The following is a 7165-nucleotide window of genomic DNA, read 5'->3' as shown; positions in this document are numbered from 1 at the left end:
TGTAGGCGAAAGAAGAAACGCCTCTTGATCAGGTTTATGGTATGAATTTTAGTTACTCGGCATTATCTTTTAATTTGATACGTTAAATAATTATTAGTAAAGTGGTTGTTATTGTGAATAAAAATGAAAAATGTTTTTCTTTTATTTATTTATTAATTGTTCAACATAGATCACTTTAGAAAATGTTTTTTTAAAGCACACAAACCTACTGTTATATTATCCCAAGTAAGGCATGTCTTTCTGATGCTTGTTCGTGAATAGAATCACGTCGGCTTGTCAGATTACCTTGCAATGTCATGAAATGGCTCTGTGCGTCACTTTACGTGCGACTGGTCAACTGTAACTTTTACCAGTGCTACAATATACTACCCAGACTGCCGTATTTGTTATGTAATCATGTAAAGTTTGTTAAGTCTCTCACAGGCCATTTTTGGTTGGGTTTGCAAATTTAGTTTATAGTGACGTATATTTTCACAAGGGCATGTGGGCAAATTTAGTTTATAGTGACGTATATTATCACAAGGGCATGTGGGCAAATTTAGTTTATAGTGACGTATATTTTCACAAGGGCATGTGGGCAAATTTACTTTATAGTGACGTATATTTGCACAAGGGCATGTGGGCAAATTTAGTTTATAGTGACGTATATTTTCACAAGGGCATGTGGGCAAATTTAGTTTATAGTGACGTATATTTTCACAAGGGCATGTGGGCAAATTTAGTTTATAGTGACGTATATTTTCACAAGGGCATGTGGGCAAATTTAGTTTATAGTGACGTATATTATCACAAGGGCATGTGGGCAAATTTAGTTTATAGTGACGTATATTTTCACAAGGGCATGTGGGCAAATTTAGTTTATAGTGACGTATATTATCACAAGGGCATGTGGGCAAATTTAGTTTATAGTGACGTATATTTGCACAAGGGCATGTGGGCAAATTCAGTTTATAGGGAAGTTAGTAAGCAAAGTATATTTGCACAAGGGCATGTGGGAAAATTTAGTTTAAGGTGAAGTTAGTAAGCAAGGTATATTTGCACATGGGCATGTGGGCAAATTCAGTTTATAGTGAAGTTAGTAAGCAAAGTATACTTGCACAAGGGCATGTGGGAAAATTTAGTTTAAGGTGAAGTTAGTAAGCAAGGTATATTTGCACAAGGGCATGTTGGTGCAGAGGTTATGCAAAATGTCAACAGGAAGTGACATCATTGAACCATGAAGCCTAACAACTTTGCCAACATTACCATAGTGAATACAATGTATAAAATATTGATAATGCAAGTTAAGTGCAAAACATACTATTAACATCATTCAGAGGCCAAAAAATACTACCAGTGTTATTGTTTTCCCTTGAAGCTGGAAATGTCATCATCATCCATGCTATTTAAGTGATGATCTCATAATAGTCTCCGCAGTTTAGACAACTGCTCACTGAAGCCAAAAGACAATCTTTTTAATGGCAATATAAGCCAGAATATACAGTCACTCATCTAGCTGCAGTTAAAAAATAGGCTATATTTTAAAGAGGAAGTGTATAATTCCCCACACTTTGCATCAGCAATTGCGAAAAAAAAAGTTTCCAAAAAGGTTTCAACTGCTATTGGTCGGACAAGCAAAAAACTTAGAATAAGATGCATTGCTCATGGAAAAAAAGAGTCTAATTGAGGAGATCTGTGGTCAGGTTTATTTCTGTAAACTGCATCTAATGACCTGAATATGAGATCATCTCTACTTTCATAGACAGCTAGTTCTGTGAATGATGTCCAACAAGAATAGATGAGATAAAGAGGACTTAAAATAATAACAGGTGCATAATATTGAATTACAAAATGAAAAGACTCTGTTTATTGGACAGATGAACCTAAAGACATCCAACAGAGAGTAGCTCATATGTCCATTTTGATTCGTTTCAAATTTTAACATTTTGTTACTTTCATTAATTAAGCATGATATGGTTTAATTGTTTGTAAGGAGACCGTCCTACCAAGTGAACTAAAACAAACTTATATATTTTTATAAAGATAATATAATAAAATAATTTAATAGTAATAACTAATATAAAGTGTCTTTATTAGAAACGTGTATGGCCCTCATATTATAGCAACTCCACATTGTGTTCATACATACATTGTGCTAGATCACATGACCAATATTCTTTGCTATATATAAATAGTGATATACAAAGCCTGAAATCCATCATTGAACACAACATAATGTACAGATGCGTTTCCATACTTTATGCTATAGGCAGATGGGTAAATTATCTCAAAATGAAAACAAACTACTACAGTTGTCTTTCACATCTCTGAGAGCCTTTCACTGGTTCTTGTTTGAACAGCCAATACACTGTAAGCAGATATAAGGCAAAACATGCAGCAAAGTCGTAATAATACGCTACCACAAAAAACAGTATCAGCAGAAAAGTGTACCCAATGACTCTTGACATGTTATCGTAAGAGAGAAATTCTTTCCACCACAAAACATTACACCCAATGACATGTTCATTTCCCTCCATAAAAGGCATCGTAGCTCTTTCCAGCTCAGTGATGTCCTCAGTATTTGATGCATTCTCCGGGGAACTGTTTGGCTGATCTTCATCCACTGACTCGGATATCAAAGGCAGGGTTAATAACATAGACCTCCCTCTGCTAACCGAGGGTCTTTTACCATAGTTTACATTCGCCAAACAGTCTCTGAATACTGACTGTTGTGAATTCCTCAGGCAGGTGAGGTACACATCCATCTCATCATCATCCTGGGATTCTGTGGAGGTGTTGTCCTCAACATCCTTCTCAGCATCTCTAGAGTCTTTTGACTGGCATTCCATGTTTTCCTGCATATTCTCATCATTGGGTTTACACTTGTTCCGTCGTTTTTCACTTTCACAGCACACAGTATCTTTGTCAATGAATTCTATATGGTCCCAATCATTCCTTATACTGTGGAGACTTGCACTGAGTGTATCGCCACACCTTATTTTTGATTCATTCTGGAATGTATCGGTTTCCTCATCTAATGCCTCCTCTCCTCTGCTGGAGTCCTCATCTCCACTACAGCATTGTTCTGCGGACTGGTGCTCTTCTGCAGTGTCTAACTCAATTGAACTTTGATGTAATGATTCAGAATTACTTTGAATAATAAACAGCTTTTGTTGCTGTTCTATAAATTGCTGATTAACTGAATTTGCTTGCTGATTCACTGAATCTGAAAGTTGATTCTCTAAATCTGACTGCTGATTCACTGAATCTGACTGCTGATTCACTGAATCTGAATGTTGATTCTCTAAATCTGACTGCTGATTCACTGAATCTGAATGTTGATTCTCTAAATCTGACTGCTGTTTCACTGAATATGACTGCTGATTCTTTAAATCTGACTGTTGATTCACTGAATCTGACTGCTGATTCTCTAAATCTGACACCTGATTCACTGAATCTGACTGCTGATTCTCTAAATCTGACTGCTGTTTCACTGAATCTGACTGCTGATTCTCTAAATCTGACTGCTGATTCACTGAATCTGACTGCTGATTCTCTAAATCTGACACCTGATTCTCTAAATCTGACTGCTGTTTCACTGAATCTGACTGCTGATTCTCTAAATCTGACTGCTGTTTCACTGAATCTGACTGCTGATTCTCTAAATCTGACTGCTGATACACTGAATTTGCTTGCTGATTCACTGAATCTGAATGTTGATTCTCTAAATCTGACTGCTGATTCTCTAAATCTGACTGCTGTTTCACTGAATCTGACTGCTGATTCTTTAAATCTGACTGCTGATTCACTGAATCTGACTGCTGATTCTCTAAATCTGACTGCTGATACACTGAATCTGACACCTGATTCACTAAATCTGACACCTGAATCACTGAATCTGACACCTGATTCACTAAATCTGACACCTGAATCACTGAATCTGACTGCTGATTCACTGAATCTGACTGCTGATTCACTGAATCTGACTGCTGATTCACTGAATCTGATTGCTGATTGTCCGAATTTGACTGTTGTTTCACTGAATCTGACACCTGATTCACTGAATCTGACACCTGATTCACTGAATCTGACACCTGATTCACTGAATCTGACACCTGACTCACTGAATGTGACACCTGATTCACTGAATCTGACTGCTGATTCTTTAAATCTGACTGCTGATATACTGAATCTGACTGCTGATTCACTGAATTTGCTTGCTGATTCACTGAATCTGAATGTTGATTCTCTAAATCTGACTGCTGATTCTCTAAATCTGACTGCTGTTTCACTGAATCTGACTGCTGATTCTTTAAATCTGACTGCTGATTCACTGAATCTGACTGCTGATTCTCTAAATCTGACTGCTGATACACTGAATCTGACACCTGATTCACTAAATCTGACACCTGAATCACTGAATCTGACACCTGATTCACTAAATCTGACACCTGAATCACTGAATCTGACTGCTGATTCACTGAATCTGACTGCTGATTCACTGAATCTGACTGCTGATTCACTGAATCTGACTGCTGATTCACTGAATCTGATTGCTGATTGTCCGAATTTGACTGTTGTTTCACTGAATCTGACACCTGATTCACTGAATCTGACACCTGATTCACTGAATCTGACACCTGATTCACTGAATCTGACACCTGACTCACTGAATGTGACACCTGATTCACTGAATCTGACTGCTGATTCTTTAAATCTGACTGCTGATATACTGAATCTGACTGCTGATTCACTGAATCTGACTGCTGATTCACTGAATCTGACTGCTGATTCACTGAATCTGACTGCTGATTCACTAAATCTGACACCTGATTCACTGAATCTGACTGCTGATTCACTGAATCTGACTGCTGATTCACTGAATCTGATTGCTGATTTTCTGAATTTGACTGCTGTTTCTCTGAATTTGACTGCTGTTTCTCTGAATCTGACACCTGATTCACTGAATCTGACTCCTTGTTCACTGAATCTGACTGGTGGTTCACTGAATCTGACTGCTGTTTGACTGAATCTGACACCTGATTCACTGAATCTGACACCTGATTCACTGAATCTGATTGTTCGTTCACTGAGTCTGACTGCTGATTCTCTGAATCTGACTGCTGATTCTCTGAATCTGACTGCTGATTCTCTGAATCTGTCTGCTGATTCTCTAAATCTATCTGCTGATTCTCTGAATCTGACTGCTGATTCTCTGAATCTGTCTGCTGATTCTCTGAATCTGTCTGCTGATTCTCTGAATCTGACTGCTGATTCTTTGAATGTAATTGTCCTCTCACTGCATCTGACTGCTGATTAACTGACTCTGATTCTTCATTTACTTTATATGATTGCTGATTCAATGAATTTGATGGTTGAACCATTGCATAGGATTGGGGATTAAAATCTGATAGCTGATTCTGTTTGTCCTCCATTTCCACAGTTCCCATATCAATGTCCTCTTCATCATCTATGTGTTTTATCTCATCCACAATGTTCCATATTCCTCCACCTATTTCTTCCTCTTCTTCTTTTGCACTTTCTTGTTCTTCTTGCTGTTCTTTGTTTACTTCCTGATTCTCTATCTGAATTGCTTGATTTCCCTTTTCTCTCTCAACCAGGTCCTCAAAAATATGATATTCTTTTTCATACTTTTTAACTAATTTCCCTTTTTGTTTATTTTCAATCTCTTCAATCATTGTTCTATTGTCATGATCTCCATTAAAATCATTGGTGCCATCAGTTATGTTGGAGGTCTGAGGCTGTGAAAAAAAAGCCACAGTCATTTGTTTGTTACTCTCATTAATTTGGTAGATCTCCACAGCTTTAGAGCACTCTGATTCTGGATAATTATATATTTTATTGTTCAATCTAATCTCAGAGCAATCAGAATCCGACTGATCATCAGATGAATCGAAGGTAATGCTTGAGGTCTGAAGCATTTCAGGGCCTTCTGAAGATTGGGGGAAATTGTAAGTATTCTCAGTCTCACTTTTGGGTAATTCTACTTGGTTTGGGTTCAAACTGGATGTAATTTGTTGTTGGGTTTGAGATGGGAAAGAATTAAAATCATTCTGTGGCACCACAAAACCAGTTATCCTAGGATTTTGGCTTTCTTCAGGAAACTGGTTGCTTATATTTAGAGGTAGGTTGTTCCCAATTACATTAGTTTGTAAAGTTATAATCTCAACACTAGTTTGGCTTTGGTTACTCGTAGGGTCTGTCGAGTGCTCTGTGATACAACTATGAGAAGATACTGCCCTCTGAACATCTTTATTTCTATACTGATCAGAAAGAGATTTCTTCTTTGTGTTTGCTGGGTTCTGTTCTGTTGATTCACCATCGTGTTTTGTTGCTAAACATGACTCTAGCCCAGTTTCTGTGTTTTGTCTCATGGGTGCTTGATCGCTCTCAGGGGGCGTAACTGCTCTTTGACTCCTGTTGTCATTCAGTTCCTTAAATGTCCTGTTTACTTGAAATGCTCTCTGAATGAAGTCTTTCCTTTCAGATTCGATATTTTTAAAAACATGATGATAAAGTGGAGCAACAATGGTCCCAAACGCATAGTTCTGGGAAAATAACTGTGGCACTGAGTGATACGTTTTTAAACTCACGTTTTCTCTATGTGGTGGTTTCTCTTTACTGGTGTTCTCCTTTTTATCAATTTGATACCTAATTCGTTGTTTAGCATCCTGCTCAAAGACATCCCATGCTTTCTCAACATCTTTGCCAATAGACAAGTCATGTTGATGTCCCAGAACAGGCGGATTGACTGAAACCAGTTGGTCTCTGAAGTCATCTGTTTCATCCAGGTATGAATCCGTCTGTGCTGTGGGTGGATTTTCCTCAGAGTGGATCACAGCATCCTGTACATGTTGTTCTAGATCTCGCTCCTTGAATGTGACAGTACGTGTGGAATCTTCTTTACGCTCAGCAGATTCGAGGCACGTAGCTGGTGTGGGTGGTATTTGGTTGCATGTTGGTGGTCCAGGAGGTGTTTGTTGTGAAAGGCTGCATGATTCCATCGCCGGCACTAATGCATGTTCCTGCACGCTGGTTTCAGCTGTGACCTCGCTCCCTGTAGTCTTGGTCCCTTGTTTCTTCACCTCTTCTCTCCGAGCAAAGTGCTCCTTGACTTTTGCTAACCGAGCTGCCTTTCGTCTGTTCCTTTGACTACGGTTTCTGC

The sequence above is a fragment of the Barbatula barbatula genome, assembly GCF_947034865.1.
Source record: "Barbatula barbatula genome assembly, chromosome: 25".
NCBI lineage: Eukaryota > Metazoa > Chordata > Actinopteri > Cypriniformes > Nemacheilidae > Barbatula > Barbatula barbatula.
The sequence above is the reverse complement of the archived record's forward strand: the minus strand, read 5'-3'. Positions refer to the sequence as shown.